A 9,524-nucleotide genomic window follows, 5' to 3' on the forward strand; every position below is an offset into this window, starting at 1 on the left:
TCATATCCATCCCATTTCCAGTATAGGCATGGGGGGTACCAGGGCAGAGAGGGGAGACCCAGTGTTGGCCTCGGGGTCTGGATTCGTACCAGATGCTTCCAGAACCAGTGAGCAGACCCAGGAGCGATCCCTTGATATCACTCTCAGGAGATCCAGGGCTCAAGGTGTTTCCCAGGCCCCCAGGACAGGAAGCTCAGTCTAGTGCCAGGGGCACCGCCTCCTGCCTCACTGCCAATGACAGAGACTTTACACAGTGAGATCTGGATTACATATTAAAAGGCTTCCAGCCCTAAATGCAAGGAGATATCCCAGATCGGTCTCGGAATGGAAAAAAAGATACGAGTGGAAAAACAGGAAATCCAAATAAAGGGTGTCGTTTGGTTAATAGTATTGCACCAATGTTATTTCTCCATTTTGACAAATGTACCACAGTGACGTGACCTAAGATATTAACTTTGGGGGAAGCTGGGTGAGGAGTATGTGGAGACTCTCTATACTGTGTTTTCAACTCTTCTGTAAGTCTAAAATTATTCCAAATTAACTAAAAGAAAACACACAGAGGGGCGCCTGGGTGGCGCAGTCGGTTAAGCGTCCGACTTCAGCCAGGTCACGATCTCGCGGTCCGTGAGTTCGAGCCCCGCGTCAGGCTCTGGGCTGATGGCTCAGAGCCTGGAGCCTGTTTCCGATTCTGTGTCTCCCTCTCTCTCTGCCCCTCCCCCGTTCATGCTCTGTCTCTCTCTGTCCCAAAAATAAATAAACGTTGAAAAAAAAAATTAAAAAAAAAGAAAACACACAGAGCCTTTAAAACCTTTAGCTCAAGATTTAAAAGGCAGGAAGAGAAGGAAAGCGTAAGTTTAAAAGTAAGGTAAAAGCCGCAGTAAACAAATGGCCAAATCCCTGCCCTCCTGGAGTTTATATTTTAGTGGGTAGACAGCTTGATATTATCTAATCTCACTCCACCCTCCTGGCCCCAGCACTCAGCTCCTGAGTGGAGCAAGTGCGGCCAGTTCCCGGGCCCATGAGGGTGCAGGAAGGTCAGGAGACCTGAGGAGGCTCCAGCGAAGGTGCTCCCCGTTGGCCTGACTCCTTCTTGGCTCCTGACTAGACATGGAACTACATGCCTGGGCTTTCCAGTTCCTGAAATAAGGGAAAGAGTAAGAAATCAACTTTATCCCTCCAGAAATACGTTGAAGTTCACTAGGCATGAGAGTGTATTTCAAGTGCCTGTATTAATATGATTGCTGTAAATATTTACATTCCGGCCAAGAACTGGGTTAGGAGCTCTCTTCTGTAGTTACTACAAACCCTCCTCCTTCCGCCGTCAAAGAATCCTCAGAAGGTGGAGCAGAACATCGAAGCAAACTTTGCATGCTCACCCCGCGCGGGCCACCAGACCGGGCGGGCAGCGGGGACCGCCAGCTCCACGATCAAGGCCAGGGTCAGGCCCACTCCCCCACCGGGCGCTCGGGCAATCCGGCCACGGCCGCGGGGAGCTCGGCGCGTCACCCCGGCCTCGCCCCCCGCCCCGCGGCGGCCTCGGCTCCCAGGGCAGGGAATCGAGGCTGCGCTGCGCCGCGCTGCTTTCGCACCCGACCCGCGCGCTTGGGGTGCCGCCGGAGGAACCGAGGCCCGGGCCGCGCCCCTCCTGGCCCCGGCCCAGCCGCCCTCGGAGGGAAAGTTGTTGCTCAACCCTGAGGAATGCGGAGCCACAGCGGCGGCGGGAGGAAGCGGCGGGAGATTACGACGACAGCCGCCGGGGACCGCGCCGGGGCGGCGCGCGGCGAACTTCGCCCGAACATAAACAGCGGCCCAGGCCCGGGAAGCGGCGCCGCCCGAGGCCCCCGCGGACCCGCAGCCTGGAGGTGACAACCACGCGGGAGTGGGGGGGGCGGGGAAGACGGCCAAAGCCAGCACACACCCCCCACCCCACCCCACCCCCCCGCCCGGCCGTTCGGGAATGCGGGGCAGAGGCAGGGCCCAAGGACCAGGCAAGAACCGCCCACCGAAAACTCCCAGGCGGCAGGGATTTTTGTCTTTTCTGTTCACGATTAATCTCCCACGCCAAAGAGTGCCTTGTGAACATAGTAGGCCCTCAACAAACGTTTCCGAAAAGAGTGGCCTAACCCCACCCCCACCCCTGGCCTCAGTTTCCTCCCAGGTACAAGGAAAGGTTTGATCTCCGAGGCCCCTGGCAACTCTGAAACTCTAGGATGCTGAGATTAAATCCCATGTGTACTGCTGTGGTTTTGCTTTTAGTTTTTCAGGGACATTTTTAGTGCTACCCTTTATGATGTGCCAGGAGTGAATTTGACACCAGATGGCTTTTTTTTTTTTTTTTTTTTTTAAATAAGAAAGAAGACAAAGGGAGGGAGAAAAATATTTTCCAACTGGCAGTGCTGACAGCATTTTGGAAGAGAATCCAGGGAGGCAAAGAGGAGCTGTTTCAGCTTGATTTTTTCCTCCTCCGGCACACTCTGCCCCCCTGGCCTCCACCATAAATGGGGTAGATCATACTGGAGCTTTTTATAGACAGGCAAAGGGAACGTCATCACAGGAAACTCCACCCCGACTTGGGAGTTGCTTTGTCCTCCCTGGCTCTCAGGGAGGACTGGCCCCAGAGCCACGGGGTTATGGATTCCAGCTATAGGGAGGCTCTGACTAAAGGCGGACTCTGGTGTTAATTAGAAGAACAGACAGACACCTGGCAAATCAAAAGTTAGCGCTCCCTGCCTGGGGAACGTGAGGGAAAAAATAGCCAAAATGGCAGTGTCTTTCCCGGAATTCCTCTTCTCTTGGATCCCAAAGCCCTCTCTTCGCGTTGCTCAGAATGGCCTCTAGCTCAGTTCTTAATGTTGTGGCAAGAAGGGAAATTCCTAGAATAAGCCAATTTGGCAGCGAGCACAATGGCGTCAAGTCGGGATGCTTCAGTCAGACTGCTGGGGTTCACATCTTGGCTGCATCACTTACTAGTTGTTTGACCAGGACAGGTGACTCTACCTCTCTGTAAAGTGGAATAAAGTCCTCACATTGTAGGGCTGTTGTGTGGATATAATCAGATAATACAAGAAAAATGCTAGTGGTCTGCCTCTTCGACATACCGATATGGTAAGCAGTCAACATTTTCCTTATTTGTTCAGCTACAGGACCCCAAAACTAGGACCTTGTGCCGGGTAAGCCCACTGTGGCAATGTCACCTCTAGGCGAAGGAGTCCTAGTCCAGCTGACTGGCCCTCCCTCCTCCTCCTTCACATCCCCAGGAGACTGGAGGAAGGCATCACAGAATGAGCAGAAGTCATGTGTCAGGCTCTAACTTGATGAATTACTCTTAAAGGGGTCTGGGAGGTTCAGTAAGACACAGGCGACCCTTAGCCCTAGGGAAAGAAGGGACCCGTGGGCCAGGAGAGGGCTGTTGGTGCTAGGTTGGGAGGTTGTGACCAATGCAGTGACCAATGCAGTGAGAATGGCTTGTAGTGGCCACCCGTGGTCTCTAACCCTGTGGGGTGTCCTTGGGTTTTTTTGCGGATAATTGTTTCAGATGCAGTACTCTTGAATCCTTGACCAGCAAGCTCCTTGAGGTCGGGTCTTATCTTTGTATCCACCCTACACAAACTCTGAGCAGAAGCCACACAAAAAGCCAACACTCTGGAGGTGCTTACTGATTTGGTTGAGCTGGTTTTTTATGGACCGAATGTTTGTGTCCCCACAAGATTCGTATGTTGAGATCCTAACCCCCAAGGTGATGGTATTAGGAAGTTGGGCCTTTGGGAGAAGTGATGAGGCCATGAGGCCTCATGAATGGAATAGAATGCTCTTATAAAAGAGACCCCAGAGCTCTCTTGTTCCTTCTTCCATGTGAGGACACGGCCAGAAGACAGCCATCTATGAACCAGGAAGCAAGACCTCACGAGACACTGAAGCTGCCAGCACCTTGATCTTGGACTTCCCAGCCTGCAGAACTGTGAGAAATATATTTCTCACCTAGTCTGTGGCATTCTGTTATAGCAGCCCACATCAAGACATGTTAAAACAGGGGAACAGGTTGGAACTCCAGACTGGATGGGCAAGGGGAGACAGGAAGTAGCTGGGCACTCAGACACCAGAGGGTCATCTGCTGGCCCCAAGTGTCTTTCCTTCAACCCACAGGCTCTCCCTCCAAATACTCCATTCAAACTCTTCCAGCCTCTAGAAAGTCAATGACATTTAGCCTGTCCTGCCAGAGGGAGGTCTCCAGCTACTCTGTCACCCCTGGCCTGCCTGAGCCTCCAAGGCCAGCTTTGTTACCACTTCTTTCCCTTTCTGGAATGAGCACTGGACTCCCAGCCAGGACAGAGCCAACTTCTGCCCTGAGACATTTTGGGGGAATCTCCATGTTGTTATTCACATGGCTGGCTCATTCTCCCTTTGGGTCTCTCAGAGGGGACTTCCTTGACTACCGTCTGTCAAAATTAACCACTCCCCTAAAATGACCTTCCATGATCTTACCCTGTTTATTTTGTTACTTGCACGCTCAATGTCTCCCCAACCCAGCCAGACTGAAAGTTCCAGGGAGGAGGGATCTTGTCTTCTGTCATCATTATATCTTCGCCCCCTTCACAGTGCCTGGTATACAGCAAGTGTCTACTTAATGAGTGGTGAGCTCCTCCCCGAGTTTTCCCCTTCTCGCTAGCATTTTCAGTCAGTTATTATCTATGAGGTAATTCTTGTGTCTCCAAAAGATGCATCAGCCTCCTTTATTTTGAAATCTTATTAATGCTACCCTTTCAGCCGTCAGCTTATTTTCCCCTCCATCGCCCCACCAAACACCCACGGAAGATACTTGGCATGTATGTGATAGTTTCAACCTCTTGGTTGAAAGCAATAGAAAACCAACTAAATGTGGCTTAAACAATCAGCAAGTATATCATTTTTTTTTAATTTTTTAAAATGTGTATTTATTTTTGAGAGAGAGAGACACAGAACCTGAAGCAGACTCCAGACTCTGAGCTGTCAGCACAGAGCCCGACACGGGGCTCGAACCCACAAACCGTGAGATGGTGACCTGAGCTGAAGTCGGAGGCTTAATGGACTGAGCCACCCAGGCGCCCCAGTATATCATTTTTCAGAGGCAAAGAGGGTTAATTCCGCCTTCAATAAAGTCGAGGCTCCACTCAAACTTCCAGGCAGCTTGTGACTGTGTCAGGATCCCTGGCCTAGTGGGCTTCCCCCGTGTCTCATTGGCTAGAGTAGCATCACATGTCTGGGCCTGAACCAGTTGCTGGCCAAGAGGTAGAAACACCCTGACTGGCTGCTTAGACTTATCAGCATTCCTCTCCTGTGGCCTGGATAGAGGACAGGTACTTTCAGGAATAAAATCCAAGCGTACCAGCACAGGACAAAAGGCAGGGAGTGCCTTCGCATCCATGAGCTGTCTGATAACCTTCCAATCAATTGTTTTCCTGCTTAAGTTAGCCAGCGTTAGTTTCTGCGGCCTGTAACCACAGAATTCTGGGGCAGCTGCAGATCTGGGGTTATGCAGTGAGGAGTGACAGGAGCAGCAAGCACGGCTAGGACAGCACACGTCCATGAGATGGAAGATGTGAAACAGCCCTAAAACCCGAGAAAACATCTGGTGGGTTTTGAAAGCTAGGTCATCAGAGCTCAGAGTCAGAGGCTGTATGTTTCAGGCGACCTCACTATGACTGTACCCCGAGGCTCTGTGACCTGGGGAAGGTGCTTCAGTACCTTCAGTAGTTCAGTGAAGCACCCTCCCTTTTAAAGTGAGCACCCTCCCTTTTAAAAAACTTTTTTTTTTAATGTTTATTTATTTTCAAGACAGGGAGAGAGACAGAGTGTAAAGAGGGGGAGAGCCAGGGAGAGAGAGGGAGACACAAAATCCGAAGCAGGCTCCAGACTCCGAGCTGTCAGCACAGAGCCCAACGCGGGGGGTCGAACTCACGAACCACGAGATCATGACCTGAACCAAAGTCGGACGCTCAACCGACTGAGCCACCCAGGCGCCCTGACCACCCTCCCTTTTTAAAATTCTATCCTTCCTTGGTGTGCAGGGGGCCATGCGTCTAGATGACCGGCCTCTCCCACCCGTTGCCTTCCCCTCAGAAGACGAGCAAGTGCACTGCCCTTTCCCCCACCTCCTCTTTCACTCTCTGCGCAGACATGGCAGACGGACATGCTGCTCTGTGTTTCTGTTCTTGAGCAGCAATCCCCCCTCTGGACATAAGACTCCTTCATCACTCAGACCTGCCCCACCCTCCAATCTGAGAGTCAGACCTTCCTGCTGGGACCTTAAAACTCCTTCCCTTCCTCCTGTCCATTCCCTCCTCCCACCGTCCCCACCACTGAGCCTGCTTTGAAGAACTTGGTCCAGTTCCTGGCACACAACCAACATCCGACTAGTGGTTGTCCATCTCGTCTTATCCTCTTCTGCCTCACGGTGAATAGTCTGCCTCAAAGCCAGCCCCTTTGCTGCCCCTTTATCTGCTTCTACAATGTCCCCCACCCTTCTCACTCTCTTCTTCTGAGCTGAGGCTTACTCCCCACTGCTCACTACCTCCATCCTTGTTCCATGCTGTTCTCACCACTGATTCTCACTGTCTTACCTCAGCTAGACCTCCCTGGGGCCCAGTAATCCTTGTCATCTCTGGGAGGTTTCCAGTCAAGTTCCTGAAGCAGCTCTCCTAAGCTCCTGAACCTCCCCTCCTCTCCCTGCTCGCTCTTCTCCTACAAATAACCCACGCCCTCTTTGTCAGCAGGAGCAAGAGTGTTGGGCACAGACATCACTATTATCTACCTCAAGAAGACACTCAGACTTCTGGTCACAAGATGGCGGAGTAAAGCTCTTTCCATCACCTTTTTCCTTCAAAAATCACCCCCTGGAGCACCTGGGTGGCTCAGTTGATTAAGCCTCCGACTTCAGCTCAGGTCATGATCTCACGGTTCATGGGTTCGAGCCCTGTGTCAGGCTCTGTGCTGACAGCTCAGAGCCTGGAGCCTGCTTCAGATTCAGTGTTTCCTTCTCTCTGTGCCCCTCCCCTGCTGGCTCTCTCTCTCTCTCCTCTCTCTCTCTCTCTCTCTCTCAAAAATAAATAAACATTTAAAAAAAGTTTTAAGTCTTAAAAAAAAAAATCACCCCCCCCCAAATGACAAGGAGAATAAGAAATAGAAATCCAAACTCCATCTTTAACTAAACTAGGAGACATTTAAAATCCTGGACCACATCATATGAAAACAGTAAGTAGATGGGAAAGTGACAAATGACTAAGAAAGGCAGGCCCAAAACATCCAGAGTCATATACCTATAAGAAGCAAGCCAACTCTTCCCCCAGAACCCTAGAGAAGCTCGGGAATTGGAAGTTGCAGGTAAACTAGACGACAGGGGTCCAAAACCTGGGGGCCTGTTCCAAGATCTATTTAAAGAGCAATTCGATAGTCAGGGAAGTCAGCTGTACCCAACACAACCAAATGACTTATTGTGTCCCCTTCCCCACTCACGCAGGAAACAGGAAGATGGATCCTGGAGATACTGAACTTTCCTGGGGGAGGAGGTGGAGAAGGAGTGGGAACAAACACTGAGCGAAAGTCAGCATTCTGAATTGTGTTCCTCAGCCTGCTCGCCACATGCCGCTCCCCACTTCCAATGCTACACCCAGCTCTAGGACTCCGGGCAGGTGGTGGGCTTCCAGCTGGAGACTAGACTCAAGGACCTTTCCAGAAAAAACCAAGCTTGCGCCATCGATACTGACCTTTGGGGCTCCCCAGTGAAAGAGTCCAGCCAGCCACCTGCCCTGTGGGCCCTACCGTAGCCCTACGGTACGGGGCCCTACTGTAAGCCCACACGGAGCACTTCCAGATCCATCCAGTGCCTCCTTCTCAAATACGAAAGGACGGCCGAGGCAGACCAGACATCTGTGGAAAGGCTCCAGTGAGATACAAATCAAAACAGCAGAAAATGGGAAATCAGAGGAAACTGAGACAATATAGAGAGAAGAACAAATTAATATTCTCGGAGAGAGGGTACTGCACGTATCAAGAGAACCAAGAACAGGAAACCACGCTAAAAAGAAAAGAAGAGAAAAACCAGGGAATATGAAAGCACTCTTGAGAATTAAAAGAAAAGAAAAGGGTTCGTGACAACATACTTAGTAAATGGATTGGAATATAGCATGGAGGAAATCTCCCAGAAAATAGAAAAAAGAGATGGCCAATAAGAGAGAAATAATAAGAAAATCAGAGGATCAATCCAAGAGGTCCAGTATCCAAATGGCAGGAGTTACAGACATTCCAAAGAAATAATAAAGAAATTCCCAGAACTAAAAGGCCTACCCTGTTAAAACAGAGGTTCTTAAACTTTAATATGCACAAAAATACCTGGAGGGATTGTTAAAACCCAGATTATATATATCACATATCATATATAAATATATATTAATATATGATACTAATATAAAATATATAAACTATTCAGCCAATTCAACACCTAGAGAAGGAAATCTTGCCATTTGTGACAACAGGGATGCACTCTGAGAGCATTATGCTAAGTAAAATAAGTCAGACAGAGAAAGACACATACTGTATGATCTCACTTAGATGTGGAATCTAAACAACAAACAAAACACCAAGCTCAGAGACACAGAGAACAGACTGGTGGTTGCCAGAGGCAGGGGGTGGAGGTGAACAAAGTGGGGAAAGGGAGTCAAGAGAGACAAACTTCCAGTTGTAAAATAAATAAGTTGCAGGGACACAATGTGCAGCATGGTGACTACAGTTAATAATACTGTATTGTATATTCGAAAGCTGCTAAGAGAGTAGATCTTAAGAGTTCACATCATAAGAGGAAAATGTGTAACTATGTAAGGTGGCAAATGTTAACTAGACGTATTGGGGTGATCATTTCGCAGCATATACAAATATCAGATCATTACGTTGTACGCCTGAAACTAATACAATGTTCTATGTCGGTCATCTCTCAATAAAACAACAACAGCACAGATTGCTGGGACCTAACCAGAGTTTCTATTCACTAGATGGGGGATGGGGCTCACAAGGTGCATAGCTAACATGTTCCCTCCCACGTGTGGTATTGATGCTGCTGGTCTGGGGACCACACTTTGAAAACCACTGTTCCATTAAAAAGGCCTATCAAGTGCCATGAAACATGACCCATGTCAATACATCACGATGTTTTCGTTTTTGTTTTTAAGTTTGTTTGTTTGTTTATTTGGAGGGAGACAGAAACAGTGTGAGTGGGAGAGGGGCAGAGAAAGAGAGAGAGAGGAAGAGAGAGAATCCCAAGCAGGCTACTCCTGCCAGCACAGAGCCCGAAGTGGGGCCTGAACCCACGAAACCATGAAATCATGACCTGAGCGGAAACCAACAAGAGCCGGAGGCTTAACCAACTGAGCCACCCAGGTGCCCCTGTGATGTTTTAATGTATCAGGGATAAAAGAGAAAATCTGAGAAGGCAGGGTGGGGGAGGGAGATGAATTCAAAGTCTCAGGAATCAAAATAACCTGAGTCTTCTCAAATGC

At 49.7% G+C, this 9,524-nt stretch overlaps 1 long non-coding RNA gene across 2 annotated transcripts; it reads left to right on the forward strand.

The window, feature by feature from the left end:
* The first annotated feature begins 1,207 nt into the window (after positions 1-1,207).
* Positions 1,208-9,196, forward strand: LOC147579082 (uncharacterized). 2 transcript variants are annotated; one of them, XR_015253524.1, is made up of 2 exons: positions 1,208-3,105; positions 7,493-9,196. It is a non-coding gene; the product is annotated as an uncharacterized LOC147579082 (long non-coding RNA). The 2 variants fall into 2 exon arrangements; XR_015253525.1 differs by having other exon boundaries at positions 1,208-1,862.
* Positions 9,197-9,524: the final 328 nt, after the last annotated feature.

Source organism: Puma concolor, chromosome B4 (genome assembly GCF_028749965.1).
Source record: "Puma concolor isolate L17-30 chromosome B4, mPumCon1.1.hap2, whole genome shotgun sequence".
In the NCBI taxonomy this organism is placed as follows: domain Eukaryota; kingdom Metazoa; phylum Chordata; class Mammalia; order Carnivora; family Felidae; genus Puma; species Puma concolor.